We start from the raw sequence: 18,748 nt of genomic DNA on the forward strand, positions 1-18,748 counted from the left end.
ATGTGTTCAGTCCAATCCTCAAAAAATTCAATCAGGCACTTAAGGCATGACCTGCCTTTGACAAAGCCATGCTGAATATTCCTAATCATATCATGCCTCTCCAAATGTTCATAAGTCCTGCCTCTCAGGATCTTCTCCATCAATTTACCAACCACTGAAGTAAGACTCACTGGTCTATAATTTCCAGGGTTATCTCTACTCCCTTTCTTGAATAATGGAACAACATCCACAACCCTCCAGTCCTCTGGAACCTCTCCCATCCCCATTGATGATGCAAAGAACATTGCTAGAGGCTCAGCAATCTCCTCCCTCGCCTCCCACAGTAGCCTGGGTTACATCTTGTCCAGTCCTGGTGATTTATTAAACCTGATTCTTTCCAAAAGCTCCTGCACATCCTCTTTCTTAATATCTACGTACTCAAGCTTTTCAGTCTGCTGTAACTCATCCCGACAATCACCAAGATCCTTTTCCGTTACGAATACTGAAGCAAAATATTCATTAAGAGTACTATGCAATACAATATATATGAAGGAAAAGAAAATAAAGTAAAAGGCGACAACTTATCAAAGTTCAGTCAGTTTAGTGCACATCGTTGGAGCTTAACCATCGAACCATTCGACCCTTCGTCACTTTCCTCCGACCTCCACATCCTTGCACCTGGGACCACCCGGGTGGTCGACCGAGCAGTGCAGCGCACCTCCACCTTCCTCGGCGTCTTCTTCCCGACTCCCCCGAAAAGACTGCAAAACCCAGACCCACAAGACAAAATAACATTCCCCATTGGTCAACAAATGAATACAATCCCGATATCAGCAAGTCTAAAGCTAAACAACTGCGAGAGAAGGCACTTATCATACAAAGAAGCATTCCTACCCTTAACAAAACAAAGAAACCATTTTGATTTACATACACAGTACATTGTACATACCTCTGCTATCTCCTCCGGTTCCATACACACTTTTCCACTGTCACACTTGATTGGTCCTATTCTCTCACGTCTTATTCTCTTGCTCTTCACATACTTGTAGAATGCCTTGAGGTTTTCCTTTATCCTGACTGCCAAGGCCTTCTCTTGGCCCCTTCTGGCTCTCCTAATTTCTTTCTTAAGTTCCTTCCTGCTAGCCTTATAATCTTCTAGATCTCTATCATTACCTCGTTTTTTGAAACTTTTGTAAGCTCTTTTCTTTTTGACTAGATTTACAACAGTCTTTGTACACCACGGTTCCTGTACCCTACCATCCTTTCCCTGTCTCATTGGAACGTACCTATGCAGAACCCCATGCAAATATCCCATGAACATTTGCCGCATTTCTTCTGTACATTTCCCTGAGAACATCCTAACTTGTCTGTTCCTATCCATTTCCAATACTATAGAAAAGGAGATAGAATTGTGATCAGTATCTCCAAAATGTTCTCCCACTGAGAGATCTGACAGCTGACCAGGTTCATTTCCCAATACCAGATCACGTACAGCCTCTCCTCTTGTAGGCTTATCTACATATTTTGTCAAGAAACCTACCTGAACACGCCTAACTAACTCCACCCCATCTAAACACCTTGCTCTAGGGAGATGCCAATCAATATTTGGGAAATTAAAATCTCCCACCAGGATAACCCTGTTATTATTACACCTTTCCAGAATCTGTTTCCCTATCTGCTCCTCAATATCCCTGTTGCTATTGGGTGGTCTGTAAAAAATACCCAGTAGAGTTATTGATCCCTTACTCTTCCTAACTTCCACCCACGTAGACTCCGTAGATAGCCCCTCCATCTCTTCCTCCTTTTCTGCAGCTGTGACACTATCTATGAATAACAGTGACATGCCACTACCTCTTTTGCCTCCCTCCCTGTCCTATCTGAAACATCTAAAGCCTGGCACTGGAAGTAACCATTCCTGAGCCATCCAAGTCTCTGTAATGGCCACAACAACATAGCTCCAAGTACTGAAACACACTCTAAGCTCATCTGCTTTGTTCATAATACTCCTTGCATTAAAATAGACACGTCTCAAACCATGGGTCTGAGTGCGTCCCTTCTCTATCACCTGCCTATCCTCCCTCTCGTACTGTCTCCAAGCTTTCTCAGTTTGTGAGCCAACTGCCTCTTCCTCCGTCTCTTCAGTTTGGTTCCCACCTCCCAGCAATCATTGTTTAAACTCTCCCCAATAGCCTTAGCAAACCTCCCCGCCAGGATATTGGTCCCCTGGGATTCAAGTGCAACCTGTCCTTTCTGCACAGGTCATACCTGCTCCAAAAGAGATCCCAAAGATCCTGCTCCAATCCCTCAACCACACATTTATCCTCCACCTGTTCTTGAACCTGGTGATGAGTCCTGAGTCCTGAGGCTCCCGTACCTTCTACCTAATGGCAGCAGTGAGAAAACAGCAGGGCCTGGGTGGTGAGGATCTTTGATGATGGATGCTGCTTTTCTATGGCAATGCTTCATGTAGATGTGCTTAATGGTTGGGAGGGTTTTGCTTGTGATGTACTTGGCCAAATCCACTACCTTGTGTAGCATTTTCCACTCAAAGGCATTGGTGTTCCCATACCAGGCCACAATGCAGCCAGTCAGCACACTTTCCACCACACATCCATAGAAGTTCAACAAGGTTTTTGATGACATGCTGAACCTTTGCAGACTCCTGAGGAAGTAGAGGCCCTGCTGTGCTTTCTTTGCGATTGTATTCATATGATGGGCTTTCACGACAGGTCCTCTGAGGTTGTGACACCCAGGAACTCAAAGTTACTGACCCCCTCCACCTCTGATTCTCCAATGAGTATGGGCTCATGAACCTCTGATTTCCATTTCCTAAAGTCTACAATCAGTTCCTTGGTCTTGTGAAATTTAGTGAGAGGTTGTTGTTATCCAGTTCCTGACTAATCTATTCTGTTATTTTGAGCTCTAGTACCCCTCATTTCTCCCCCTCTTCCATCATTCCATCTCTGTAGGTATGATCCATTTTCAAAGTCAAAGTATATTTATTATCAAAGTATGAATATAGAATACAACTCTGAGATTTGCTGTCCTGCAGTCAGCTACAAAACAAAGAAACACCATGGAGCTCGTTCTAAGGAAAACACCAAACACTCAACATGCGACAAAAAGAACAATTTGCACAAACAGCAAAATGCAGGCGAACAGCAGCTGGAAATCACCATCAAACTAGCAGTCCAGGAATACTCAGCTTAGTTCAGTTCAGCGCTGCACCATTAGCCGACAGCAGGCCGCAGAGCCAGTCTTCACCAAAGGCCGCCAGTCCGCATCGATCGCCCCAATCCAAACACTCCAAAGCAGCAAATAGAAAGAGTAACCAGAACCCAGAAGCACATGCAACACAAACCTCAAAGTCCCCCAAGATGAGCCCACAGCTGCGAGCCTCGCTATTCGATCCTCTCAGCACAGTTCCCAAGACTCCTGCACTTTCCTCTGACGGTAGCTAGCGAGAAGGAGAGGAAGACTAGTCCCATCCTCCACTCTCATCTTCATCAACTCCAACCTTGCTCAACACAATATTTAGATGTCCAGATTATCCTGAAGACTGGCTCGTGCAACTGCTGCAGATCACCTCTCATCTGATGACCAGATTCTTTCCTTTTATTAGAGGGAGTGCTGCTTATCCATTCCAGTTTCTGCTTGACCTGGGCTCTCTGCTCCACTGAGTTCCATTTGCACACTTGAATACCTCCGAACCATTTTCCAGCAGCTTTGGGTGACTGGAGTTGACGCCGAAGGAATCAAGTGATCATCTGGGGTTGGCTAATGTACAATGGTGGTACAGCAGATAAATTGCTGGAATAGTCTATCCATGCCAGTCAAGGAATTTAAAATTCATCTGTAATCTGGAATAAATTAAAATAAGACTAGTCACGAGTAACAAAAAACCACAAAATATCTCGGTTATTGAAAGAATGCTCTTGCATTGCAGCTTCAAGAATGGAAATCTGCCATCCATTTACGCTAAACTCAAGAGATTCTGCAGATGCTGGAAATCCAGAGTAGTGCACACAAAATGCTGGAGGAACGCGGCAGGTCAGAAAGCATCTTTGAAGAGGAATAAAGAGTGAGTATTTCACGCTGAGACCTTTCATTGGGTCATGACAGGTCTTGATGAAGGGTCTCAACCAGAAACGTTGGTTCTATATTCCTCTCCATTGATGCTGCCTGACATGTTGAGTTCTTCCAGCATTTTGTGTGTGTTATCTATGACCCAAGTTGGCTCATGTTATTCCACTCTTGCCAGTGTGGTAGACTCTTAAATGCCCTCTGGGCTTGTAACCTATTTGATTCAAGGGGAAACCATTCGAGAGAGTCAATAGATGTTTCGTCTGCCGGCAATGCCCACAACCTAAACGAAAAAAATAAATTAATTGCTTTTGCTGCAATTCATTCTGATGCTCAGGGCAAGTTTGAACTGGTCACAGATGCTCATTAACATATGGTCTAACATTGGATCCAAGCGGAGAACAATAATATCATCCATATAAAGGGAGGCTTTACCCAAGTACACCTACTGTTAGGCCTCATAACCCTCTTGTGTCACATCATTTCTGGTCAAGTTTGGCAAAGGGCTTTATACACCATTAACACTGCAGGGGACAGAGCACCTGCTTACCTAAAGAGATGATTGTCGACTACTGGAGGAAGAACCTGGAGGTCCATGTGCTAGTCTTCATTAGGGGAATGGAGGTGGAGCAGATCATAGCTTTAAATTCCTTAGCATCAACATTTCAGAGGATATGTCCTGGGAACAGCACATAAATGGCCATTGCAGAGAAGGCACAACAGTGTCTGTGCTTTCTTAGAAGTTTGCATAGATTCAGCATGTCACCAAGTACTCTGACAAACTTCTATAGAGTGGAGAGTACCCAATGCCCAGGAACAGAAAAGGCTACAGAAGCTGGTGGACACAGCCCAGTCCATCATGGGTACAGCGCTCCCTGCCGTTGAGTACATTTATAGAGAGTGCTGCCAAAAGACAGTAGCATCCACCATCAAAGAGCCCCACCATCCCAGCCATGCCCTCTTCTTGCTATTACCATCAGACAAGAAGTAAAGAAGCCTCAGATGCCACACCACATCTTCAGGAACAGTTATTACAATAGAGCTGTCAGGCCCTGAACGGACATGGATAATTTCATTCCCCTTACTCTAAGCTGATTCTATGGTCAACAGACTCACTTTCATGGACTCTTTACAAATGATGTTCTTGGTATTATTTTTATTTGCACAGCTTGCCTTTTTTTGCAGATTGGTCAGTCATTGTCAGTAATGTACAGTTTTTCATAAAATTATATTTTATCTCTTTTTTTCCTGTAAATACCTGCAAGAAAATGAATCTCAAGGGAGTACATGGAAGCATGTACATATGTGCTTTGATAATAAAGTTACTTTGAACATTAAACTTTGCAAAAATTGGATTAGGAATCTTTTTGGTTCCCATTAACTTGGATTGTCTTAATACCTGCAAAGGACACTCATAGCATTTGTAGGTTCCCTCCCCAACCCCCATTTTGGAGAAGATGTCCATCATGAACTCCAGCTCTTTGTGATTTTTATAGATGACTTGGATGAGGAAGAGGAAGAGGAATAAGTTTGCAAATGACACGAATTTTGCAGTTTGTGGAGTTGTGCTTAGCGGCGAGGGTAGTTGTAGGTTGTAAAGGACGCTGAGAAGTGGCAGACAGAGTTTAACCCGGAAAAGAGTGAAGTGGTTAATTTTGGAAGGTCAAATTTGAATATAGGGTTAATAGCAGGATTCTTGGCAGTGTGGAGGAAAAAGCACATATGCAATATGCAACTGTATCAGGGCCTGCTTCTGTGCTGTACTTTTCTATGTTCAAAAGGGAGATCTTGGAATCCATATCCATAGATCTCTCAAAGTTGCCATGCAAGATGATGGAATTGTCAAGAAGGTGGACATTGTCTTGGCCTTCATTAGTTGAGAGATTGAATTCAAGAGATGCAAGGTAATCTGGCAGCTCTATCAAACCCTGGTTAGTCAACAGTGGAATATTGTATTCAGTTCTGGTTGTCTTATTACAGGAAGGATGTGAAAGGTTTGGAGTGGGTGCAGAAGAAATTTCCCAGGATGCTTCCTAGGCTAGAGTGCATATCTTATGAAGATAGGTTAGATGAGTTTGGGCTTTACTCACTCAAGCAAACAAGGATGAGAGGCCACTTGATGTGTACAAGATGCTAAGATGCATAGATAACATGGATAGCCAGAGACATTTTCCCATGATGAAAATGGCTAATGCAAGGGGGCATAATTTTAAAGTGATTGGATAAAAATATAGGGGGGGGGGGAATGTCAGATGTAAGTTATTTTACAGAGAGAGTGGTGGGTCTGTGGAATGCCCTGCCAAGGGTGCTGGTAGAGGGCAGATGCATTAAGGGCATTTACAAAACTGTTCGATAAACACATGGATTATAGAAAAATCAAGGGCTATGTAGGATGGAAGGGTTAGATTGATCTTAGAATAGGTTAAAAGGTTGTCACAACATCTTAGGCCGAAAGGCATCTCTGGGGCTGTGATGTTCTATGTTCTATATACTTGTGCAATATTCTGTCAAAAGCTACTCCTGGCCCAAGCTGTCTTGTTCCTCTGTTTCACATGTGAATGATTGTATCTCTCAGTTTCACAAGACTCTCAGAAGTCTTCCAGCTGCATACAGTGCAGGTGTGGTCTAGCCCAATCTCCTGTCGAGCTACATACTGCCAACCAGAAGCCTAGAACTGTACAATTAACCATAAAACTAGAAGCCCGTAAGACGTAGCAGTGGAATTGGGCCATTCAGCCTATCAAGGACTTCTGGAAAGGGAAATCGAGGTAACAGACCAGCCCTCATCGAGGGAACAGCAGTGGAAAAGGTGAGGTGTTTTGAATTCCAGGGTTTCAACAAACTGAAGATCAATCCTTAAAAAGGCAGCATCGATCATTAAGGACCCCGATCATGTCATAAAGAGACGTGAGACTGGACCCAAATGCAGGACGCAGGCACTGAAGTACTCGGGGCAGGACGGAACAAGCTAAAGGATAGGACAAGGTGTGGAGACCGTGGCGTTCAGAGATGATCCTGGGGTCCGCTGGGATCTCGAGGCTTGGCTAGAGGCTGGGTTCTTGGGACTAGGAATGCTGGGAGGATAGCCCCCTTGGCGGGCCACAGAACTCCTGGGCAGGGCCTGGACCTCCCAGGCAGGACACAGGGGCCTGGGCAGGTCGCGGGGCACAACCCGTCGGAGGCAAGGGATAGGAAGGGGCAGAGTCCTCCGCTGGGCAATGGCAATCTGGCCTGGCTTACCCAACGGAGGCAAGGGATAGGAAGGGGCAGAGCCCTCTGGGCGGGCTGCAGAACTCCTGGGCAGGACCCGGACCTCCCAGGCAGGACACAGGGGCCTGGGCAGGTCGCGGGGCACAACCCGTCGGAGGCAAGGGATAGGAAGGGGCAGAGCCCTCTGCCAGGCAACAGCAATCCAGCCTGGCTTACCCGACGGAGGTAAGGGATAGGAAGGGAGCGCAGTCCAGGGTGACTTCAAGACTCACTGCGGCCGGAAGACTCAGGTGGGCTACAGAGCAGCCCAGTCCATCACTCACTTACAGAACTCATCATAAATGGTGGTACTCCAAGCCAGAACAGACAGGACAACCCCCCCAACTATACTCACTCCCAGAGCCCCCTACATTCACAGCCAACCGATAGGCATCAGGTGCACCTCCTTGAGCCCAACCAAGCCAAGATGATCCTCAGGTGTGACTATTTGAGTTCAAGGCGAAACGAGGGGCGGTCGAAGGACCCGGAGTCCGCGGACCGGATCGAGAACCTGACCTGACCATAGCAGATCATCCAGAACATGCCCTCTTCTCATTGCTACCATCAGGGAGGAAGTACAGGAGGTTGAAGACAATGCTTTAGGAGTAGCTTCTTGCTCTTTACCATCAAAGTTCTGAAAGGACAGTGAACATCTACACTAGCTCAATATTTTTTTTGCTCTCTTTTTAACTTAGTATCTTAAATATACTTACTGTATTTTATAAGTTTTTTATTATTATGTTTTGAAATGTACCACTGCTGCAAAACAACACATTTCATGCCACTTTAAACCTGATTCTGAGACTCTTCCACCATTCCACCATGGATAATTTATTATCCCTCTCTACCCCATTCCCCTGCCTTCTCTCCATATCCTTTGACACCCTTACTAATTAAGAAACTATCAACCTCTGCTTTAAATATACCCAATGATTTGGCATGCACAACCATCTGTGGAAATGAATTCCACAGATTCAGTACTCTCTGCCTGAAGAAATTGCTCCTCAGTGTTACGAAGGATGAACAGCTCTGATGGGCAGAAGGGTGCAGAGTTGCTCATGTTCCCCCCCCCCCCCCCCCCCCGCCCGGGAGAATCACAAACCGTTACTGTTGTTATGCTGCTAATGAGAGAGAGAGAGAGAGAGAGAGAGAGAGAGGTAAGGGGAAACATGCTGGAATTGGAATATCTGCTACAGATAAGAGAGAGATAAATCCTGGGAGAGAGACTTGTTGTTCCACCATATTATGAAAGACTTATGGCTTCTGAGAGGGTTGTTTATCTTAAACTATTCTGTTCATTAAAATTCCTCAGTGGACAGCCGGAGTGGGCTGGTTTGATGGACACAGTCATTCAAAACTGATTGACACCTGAGACTCCGTGAGTAGGGATGAAAGTGAGGTCTGGGGAGATACCCCTCAATCACACCAGGAGACACACTAGTGAGCACTGCTTGAGTGTTGGAACCCATGTGAAGGTGTGGGGCATCGGGGACCTAACAAAGGATCGGTCAGTTTAACTCACAGTGTTACAGCAGGGCCGGTGGGGGCTTGTGTGTGTGTCCATTCATGCCAGAGTGACGAGTCCACCACAGAGGAACGGTCTAACTGAAGGCGAGAGGGGTCATACCTGAATGGCCACAACAACCCGACAGATCAAGAACGTAAAGGAAGGTTTGCCTGACTGTAGCTGTTACTGTTTGCTCGCTCTCTCTCCAACAATTACAACACAACGACCAACATCTACCTCAGCACGTATGAACTGAACTGAACTTTATACTCACATATGACAATTTATTATCCCCTAGATATCGATAGAGCTTGTTTATTATTGATTATTATTATACCCACACTTTTAGGTTTAGTATTTGCTAATGTGTATTATCTATTGTTAGGGTTAATGTTAGGGTTAATTCGAGACTGCCACTACAGGTCAGGATGTGGCTCACGTGATATTAGGAGACAGGAGTACAAGGGAGGGAGGAAGCGAAACTGGGGATTCCGCTACACCGAAACTACCAGTGTCACGCGATTCAATAAACAAAAGAAACAGGTAACTCGTGAGCGAATGGCATCGGGCCAATAAGGGGGACACAAGTGCCCGATATTACCTAATATGTGCAACAAAGTTCGGCCTTACCAAATATGTGTAGCGAGGGGTTGGAATGGGGAAAAGGGGTATAAATAAGAGTAGAATGTAAGGGGAAGGCAGAACGCGCCTTCTCCAGCGACATCGTGTACTCGCTGTGCCAGTTACGATTCTACAATAAAGCCACGTTTCACTATAATCAGGTGTTGGTTGTCTCTCTTCCAAAACGAACACAGGGCAGAATTTCAAGCCCAACACTATATATTTGCATTGTTGATATTGATTTGTATATTTTACTAATAAACACTGTTTGAAAATAGTACCACCAGACTCCAACGGATACTTCTTTCTCTGCTGGTTAGACACCCAGTTACAGGGTACGTAACATCAGCAACACACACAAACTGCTGGAGGAACTCAGCAGGCCAGGCAGCATCTACGGAAAAGAGTCAGCGGTTGATGTTTTGAGCCGAGACCTTTCTTCAGGACAGGAAAGAAAGAGGAGATGTCAGAGAAAGAAGGTGGGCGGAGAGGAGGAAGAAGTACAAGGTGGTAGGTCATTGGTGAGAAGGGGAGGGGATAAAGTAAGAGCTGGGAAGTTGACTGGTGAAAGAGATAAAGGACGGGAGAAGGGGGAGTATGACAGGAGAGGATAGAAGACCATGGACAAAAGGGAAGGGGGAGGAGCACCAGAGGGAGGTGATGGGCAGGTAAGGAGATAATGTGATGGAGGGAAACAGGAGTGGGAATGGTGAAGGAGTGGGCTGGGCAGTTATTGGAAGTTTGAGAAATTGATGTTCATGCCATCAGGTTGGAGGCTACCCAGACCAAATATGAGGTGTTGCTCCTCCAGCTGAAGTGTGGCCTCATTGTGGCAGTACAGGAGGTTGTCGACTGACATGTCGGAATGGGATTAGGAAGAAGAATTGAAATGGGTGGTTACCAGGAGATCCCGTTTTTTTCTGGCGGACAGAGTACAGGCGCTTGGTGAAGCGGTTTCCCAATCTACGTTGCGTCTCAGTGATATACAGGAAGCCACACTAGGAGCGCTGGATACAGTAGATTACCCCAACAGGCTCACGGGTGAAGTGCCGCCTCACCTGGAAGGACTGCTTGGGGCCTTTGTCATCTGGTCCTAGATTACCCCATTATAGGAAACATCTTGTCCACATCCATTTTATCTAGGCCTTTCAATATTCAACAGGTTTCAATGAGATCCCCACTCATTCTTCTGAACTCCAGTGAGTACAGGCCATCAAATGTTCCTCATACGTCAACCCTTTCATTCTCAGAATCATTCTCATGATTCTCCTCTGGACCCTCTCCAATGCCAGCACACCCTTAGTTAGATAAAGGGTCGAAGTCTGCTCACCATATTCCAAGGTGATCTGACCAATGCCTTATAAAGCGTCATCAATACACTTTTGCTCTTATATTCCAGCCCTGGCAAAATGAATGTCAACATTGCATTTATCTTCTTTAATACCAAGCCAACCTGCAAGTTAACCTTTAGGGAATCCTGCATTAGTACTCCAAAGTCCCTTTGCAACACTGATTTCTGAATTTTCCCCTGTTTAGACAATAGTGTACACCTTTATTTCTTCTACCAAAGTGCATTACGATACACTTCCCTACACTGTATTCCTTCTGTAGCTTCTTTTCCCATTTTCCTCACATTTCACTTGAGCCGTCCCATGTCCAAAGTGGCATTTCCAGACCAAACTTGAGTCATTGGGGGTGGGCGGGGGGGGGGGGGGGGGGTTGCTCGACAACTGTGGCAGGGGTTGAATGCTATTGTCTCTTACAAAGTGAAACCAAGTGACATACTGTAGATGACAACAAGGTTTCATGCCCAGATGAGAGCCCAGTGCTTTCTATGCTCGCTTTGACCATCAAAAGACGGAGGAACCTTTGTGATGTCCCACAGCTCTCAGGCTACATCCATACTACGCCGGATAAATCTGTAACCAAAGCTTTTTCTCTACATTTTTACCCTCCGTCCACACTAAAGCAGCGTTTTCGTCCCCCGAAATCGGAGCCTTTCAGAAAAGCTTTCCAGAGTGGGTATTTTTGAAAACGCTGCTCGGACAGATCAGTGTGGACGGGGTAACCGGAGACTTTTGAAAACGCTGTCAGACAGCAGCGCGCTATTTCATTGTTTTCTTGAACACAACCTAACAATTTCAGAACAGACGGCAACGAGACTCAAGCCAGAAGAGTTAGAAATGTACTCACCAAATACTTTAACCCATAACTTAATGAATAAATAAGTATACTCACTTTACCCTGTTTTCTGTCCTTGCTCGTATGAAGGTGGTTTACCTATTTATTCAAGTACTTCTCTGACAATAGATGTGTAACAGCCTAATGTAACATTGTATGGAAATATAAGATAACACTGATGCAACATGTTTTATACATTTAACAAGGTGCTTTATTAATGCAACAGAGTTAGTCAGTTTTTCAATGTTTGTCGTCAGCCGGGTCAATCTGTCCGTGAACTCCCTGTCGGTTGCCACTGTATGCTCCTGTATTTGTTTTTTTTTAGTTTTAAGTTCTCCTACGCGAAAGCCAACAGCTGTCCGTCGTTTTAAGTTCTTCTAGTCTGTAACTACACAAACGCGCACTTTTACGGCGAGATTCAACACCTAACGTGTCGCTTGTTTTCGATAGATGTGTCCAGCGCATGCGCAGGAGGAGGAGATTCGCCGAAATCTCTGTTTCAATATGGATAGAGATAGTTTCAAAAACGCATAGTGTGGACACCTGTCATTTTTACATGAAACCGGCGTTTTCAAAATAATCCGGTCTAGTGTGGATGTAGCCTCAGTCCCAGAGATTGATATGAGAGCATCCTTTGGGAGGGTGAACCCACGGAAAGAATCTGGCCCAGATGGGGTACCCAGCTGAGTATTAAAGACCAGAGCTGATCAACTGTCCAGGGTGCTCACCAATATCTTTAATCTCTTACTTCAGCAGTCCAAGACTTCAATTATACTGGTGCCTGAGAAGAATGTAGAAATCTGTCTCAATCATTATTGCCTAGTTGTATTTACATCCACTGTGATGAATTTTTTTCAGAGGTTGGTGCTGAAACATATCAACTCCTGCCTGAGAAGTGACTTCAATCTGTTCAAATTTGCCTCCCAGCTCAACAGGTCAACAGCAGTTGCCATTTTATCGGCTTTTCACTTAACCCTAGAACAACTGGAAAGCAAAGATGCATATATCAGGATGCTTTTTATCAACTGCAGCTCAGCATTCAACACTATCATCCCCTCAAAAATAATCAACACCTTGAGGATTTTAATGTTGCTGACACTCTCCATCTCTGATCCCTCAGTGAGGACTGGCTCAAGGACCTCTGGAACCCTTTGCAAGATTCAAGACCTTGGACCCCTTTGCAATTGGACCCTTGATTCCCTCACTTACAGGCCCCCAGTCAGTTTCGATTGGTAACAACATCTTCTCTACAATCTCCATCAGCACGGGTGCACCACAGGGCAGTGTGCTTAGACCCTGCTCTACTCACTTTATACTTATGACTGTGAGGCTAAGCACACCTCCAATGCCATATTTAAATTTGCTGACGACACCACTGTCACTGGCCGAATCAAAGGTGGTAATGAATCTGCATATAGGAGGGAGATTGGAAATCTGGATGAGTGGTACCACAGGCTACTCTTTTCTCACGGATGCTGCCTGACCTGCTGAGTTCCTCCAGCGTTGTGTACGTATTCTCTGTACCACCACAACAACTTCTTACTCAATGTCAGCAAGACCAACGAGCTGGTTATTGACTTCAGGAGGAGGAAACTGGAGATCCATCAGCCAGTCCTCATTGAAGGATCAGCGATGGAGAGCATCAGCAACATGAAAATCCTCAGTGTTATTATTTCAGAGGATCTGTGCTGGGTCCAGCATGTAAGTGCCATTGCAAAGAAAGCACAGCAGTGCCTCTCCTTAGGAGTTTGTGAAGATTCGGCATGACATCTAAAACGCCGACAAACTTCTATAGACGTGTGGTGGAGAGTTTATTGACTGGTTTGTTCATGGTCTGGTATGGAAACATCAATACCCTTGAGTGGAAAATCCTACAAAAAATAGTGGGTACTGCCCAGTCCATCATGGGTAGAGTCCTTCCCATCATTGAGCATATCTACACAGCGTGCTGTTGCAGGAAAGTAGCATCCATCATCAGCAAACCCCACCACACAGGACATACTCTCTTCTCGCTGTTATCATCAGGTAGAAGATACAGTAGCCTCAGGACTCACACCACTAGGTTCAGGAACAGTTATTTCCCCTCATCCATCAGGTTCTTGAACCAGAGGGGAGAACTTCACTCAACTTCACTTGTCCCAACACTGAACTGCTCCCACAACCTATGGGCTCACTTTCACTCTCATGTTCTCGATATTTATTGTTTATTTATTTATTATTATTATTGGGTTTATCTCTTTCATATTTATGCAATTCATATGTTTGGATTTATAGTGTATGCACACAAGAATACTAATCTTGAGATTGTATATGGTGACATTTGTGTACTTTGATAATAAATTTACTTCGAACTTTGAACTTATACTACCTGTTCCTGAACTTACCTTTGTATCATTTGCAAACTTGGTCTCAAAGCTATCAGTTCTATCATGCAGATCATTGACATATCACATTTGTAAAAAAAATCATCCCTGTGGATCAGTACTCATCAGCAACCAGACAGAGAAAGCTCCTTTTGTTCCCACTCTCTGCCTCCTGCCAGTCAGCCAATCTTCCATCTGCGAAACATTTAAAAAGGAGGGGTTCCATTAGACAGACACAGCATGGATTCAGAAAGGGCAGGTCCTGTTTGATAAAGTTACTGAAGTGCTTTGAGGACATAATGAGTGCAGTGGATAGAGGGGAACAGGTGGATGTTGTATACTTGGATTTCCAGGAGGCGTTTGATAAGGTACCGCACACAAGACTTATAAATAATTTACGGATGCATGGAGTCGGAGGAAGTGTATTGGCTTGGATAGTGGATTGGTTAACCAATAGAAGGCAGAGAGTTGGTATAAGTGGGTGGTTCTCCATTTGGCAGTCAGTGGTGAGTGGGATGCTGCAGGGGTTGGTGCTGGGCCTGCAGCTGTTTACCATTTACATTAATGATTTGGAAGAGGGGACTGAATGTAGCGTAGCAAAATTTGCTGATGACGCTAAACTGAGTGGAAAAGCGAATTGTATAGAGGATGTGGAGAGTCTGCAGAGGGATATAGATAGGTTAAGTGAGTGGGCCAAGGTCTGGCAGATGGAGTACAGCTTTGGTAAATGTGAGATCATCCACTTTGGAAGGAATAATAGAAGAGCAGATTATGAATTTTAAATGGTGAAGGATTGCAGCATGCTGTTGTGCAGAGGGACTCGGGAGTGCTTGTGCATGAATTGTAAAAAGTTGGCTTGCAGGTACAACAGGTTATTAAGAAGGCAAATGGAATGTTGGCCTTCATTGCAAGAGGAATTGAATTCAAGAACAGAGAGGTCATGCTGCAACTATCCAGGGTACTGGTGAGGCCGCACCTGGAGTACTGTGTGCAGTTCTGGTCTCCATACTTGAGGAAGGATATACTGGCTTTGGAGGCAGTGCAGAGGAGGTTCACCAGGTTGATTCCAGAGATGAAGGGGTTAATCAATGAGGAGAGATTGGGTTGCCTGGGACTATACTCTCTGGAGTTCAGAAGAATGAGAGGGAATCTTATAGAGACATACAAAATTTTGAAAGGGATAGATAAGATAGAAGTAGGAAAGTTGTTTCCTCTGGTAGGTGAGACTAGAACTAGGGGACATTGCCTCAAGATTCAGGGGAGAAGATTTAGGACAGAGATAAGGAGAAACTGTTTTTCCCAGAGAGTGGTGAATCTGTGGAATTCTCTGCCCAGGGAAGCAGTTGAGGCTTCTTCACTAGATATATTTAAGAAACAGTTAGATAGGTTTTTACATAGTAGGGGAATTAAGGGTTATGGGGAAAAGGCAGGTAGATGGAGCTGAGTTTACGGACAGATCAGCCATGATCTTATTGAATGGTGGGGCAGGCTCAATGGGCCGGATGGCCTACTCCTGCTCCTATTTCTTATGTACTTATGTTCTTATCTATTCTGGAATCTTTCCTGTAAGACCATGGGCTCTTATCTTGTTTAGCAGCAAAATATACGGTACCTTGTCAAAGGCCTAAGTAAACAACATCCAATAATTCTCTTTTCTCTACGTTGCCTGTTATTTTCTCAAAGTATTCCAACAGATGTGTAAGACAATTTTCCCCCTTAAGGAATCCATGCTGACTTCAGCTTATTTTATCATGTGCCTCCAAGTATCCCAGAGCCACAATCTGAATAATAGACTTCAATGTTTTCCCAACCGCTGAAGCAGGCTAAATGGCCTATAATTTCCTGTCTTTTGCCTTCGTCCCTTCTTAAAGACTGGAGTGACATTTGTAATTTCCCAGTTCTCTGGAATGATACCAGAATCTAGTGATTCTAGAAAAATTATTGCTGATGCCTCCATAATCTCTTCAGCTACCTCAGTCAGAACCTGGGAGAGGGAAGTGGGGGGGATATAATCAGTTTGGTTCAGGTGACCTATCTACCTCCAGAGCTTTCAGCTTCCCAAACACCCTCTTCATAATAATACCAACTGCACTGGCTTCTACCCCTGACACTCTCGAGTTTCTGGCACACTGCTGGTGTAATTCACAGCGAATACAGATGTTAAATACTTATTGAGTTCATCCTGTTTCTTTGTCCCCCATTGCTAATTCTCCAACATTATTTTCCAGTAGTCTGATATCCACTCTGTGATGCACCATCAATAACTCACGCCGAGACTTAGGTAGTGAGATATCGGCTTTTATTGACTGAAGAACAACACTACATCCTGGGGAAAATGAGGGAGAGCAGCAGGCCACAGTCGCCTTTATACAGGGGTCTGTGGGAGGAGCCACAGGGGTAGTCAGCAGGGTCTTGGGAGGAGCCACAGGAGCAGTCAGACAGGTATATCTAGTTCACCACACTCTGCCTCTCTTTTACTCTTCATACATCTGAAAAACGTGTAGTATGTTCATTTATATTATTGGCTAGCTCACCTTCATATTTCATATTTGCTTTCCTTATTGTTTTTTAGTTGCCTTCTGTGGTTTTTAAAAGCTTCCCTATCCTCTAGCTCCCCACTAAATTTTGCTATACTATTTGAAAAATCTTTTGCTTTTATGCTGTCTTTGACTTCCCTCGTCACCCATGGTTGCCTCATCTTCCCCTAGTATACCTCTTCATCTTTGGAATGTTTCTATCTTGCATCTTCCAGATTGCTCCCAAAAACTTCAGCCTTTGCTGCTTCGCCATCATTCCTGCTAGTGTCCCCTTCCAAACAACTTTGGCCAGCTTCTCCCTCATGCCTCTGTAATTCCCTTTAGTCCACTGTAATACTGATGCATCTGATTTTAGCTTCTCCTTCTCAAACTGCAGGCTGAATTCCATCATATTATGATCACCATCACCTAAGGGTTCCTTCATCTTAACCTCCCTATTCGATTCTCATTCATTACACAGCACCGTTTAGAATTGTTTTTTCCTCCGATGTCTTCAACCGCAAGCTGCTCGAAGAGGTCATCTTGTAGGCACTCTACAAATTCCTTCTCTTGGAATCAAGCACCAACTTGATTTTCCCAACCTGCCTACGTATTGAAATCCCTTATGACTATTGTAACATTGTCCTTTGTACATTGCCTTTTCCATCTCTCATTGTAATTTGTAGCCCGCATTGACTGCACCTACTCCTTCCGTGATTCCTGTAACATTCCATTTTCCCAGTTCTCTGTCTCTTCTGTATCTGACAAGACTTGCCTCATGGATGTCCTTTTTCCTTCTTAACCACGCTTCCCCTCCGTCAGAGTTGAAGTTTCCCTACCAGGTTTCCGCTATTTCCTGCACTTCTGATCCAGCCCCCCACTCCTCCAAGCCAGGGTAACAACAGGAGTTCACTTTTCCACAAAATCCACAGCACCAAACTCCACATTTATACGATCTTCAATAAGTTTACACCACCTGACACATATTCACCTCCCCTTTCAGCATTCCAAAAAGATTATTCTTTCTGTGGCCCCAGGAATCACCATTTCTATCACCCTCTCTTCTTCTCAAAGCACTTTTCTCTGCATTCATACGAGATGCAACATCTGCCCTTTTACCTCTTCCTTACCCAACATCCAAGAATCTTCCATGTGAAGCAGGAATTTACTTGTGATTTATTACCAAATTAGGTGCACAAAGTATGGTCTCCTCTAGACTAGAGAAGCTAATGTACATCAATTACTGTTTCATTCACTCCATTATGGTGACCATGAGCTTCCAGTTGCTGTCACTTTAATTCTCCCTCCTCGACTTTGCCTTCTTCACTGTTCTAACGTGAGCTCAAGGAACAGCACCTGAAGCTGCCTCAGCACATTGCAGCCCTCAGGGTTTAAAGCTGAATTGAACACTTTCAGACAGCCAGCCTTTTCTGTTTGTGACAGCTGTCCGTTTTGAATTAAAGGTCCCCTACCTCCAATATTGACTTAGTTTTTGTCTGTCCACAAATGCTACCTGATCTGTGGTGTATTTCAAAATCTCCGCTTTAGTTATGATCTTCGGCTTCCGCATTCAATATCTGACTTGTCTTCTTTCCCCCTGTCTCACCCCTTTCTGTCCCCTCCATCTGAACTCCTTCAAATAGATCAGCTGTAATTAACAAGTATTCATCACTCTCCTTTAGATGGCATCAATAACATTTCTGTCATCTGCACATCTTGGTCTCCACCTCTACCCCTTTGCAACTTAAAACAATTTTATTCATCTTCCCAGTCTAATGAAGAGTCGTGAACTCAATATTTTAACTCTTTTGCTCTCTCCACAGATCCTGCCTGACCTTCTGAGTATTTTCGGCAGTTCCTGGTTTCATTTCACACTTCCAGTAGGTTTGAGCCAATTTCCTGCTACACAGTCAGGATCTACCCAGGTGGAAGGGTATCACCATCAGAAGATTTATTCCAACTGAAGTTAGATCCATCAGCCAGAGACAATGGGTAGTTTAGACAGTCCCAATTGTGTCATTTAAAACCCCTGGGACTGATGACAGGAGATGCTGGAAAATTCTCTGGGGCTTCACAGTGTGCAGCCCAACATAGGAATTCCAGATTTTTCATGTGTCCTGCTGTGAGGATGTTACTGTCTTCATATTCTCTGAAATTGCCAGACTCCTTCTGTGGATCTTTTGGAAGATGGAACACCAGCCCCTCTTGTCCTAAATGATAAGGTTCATAAAAAGAAGGACAAATCCAAT

The sequence above is a fragment of the Hemitrygon akajei genome, chromosome 21, assembly GCF_048418815.1.
Source record: "Hemitrygon akajei chromosome 21, sHemAka1.3, whole genome shotgun sequence".
NCBI classification, from domain to species: domain Eukaryota; kingdom Metazoa; phylum Chordata; class Chondrichthyes; order Myliobatiformes; family Dasyatidae; genus Hemitrygon; species Hemitrygon akajei.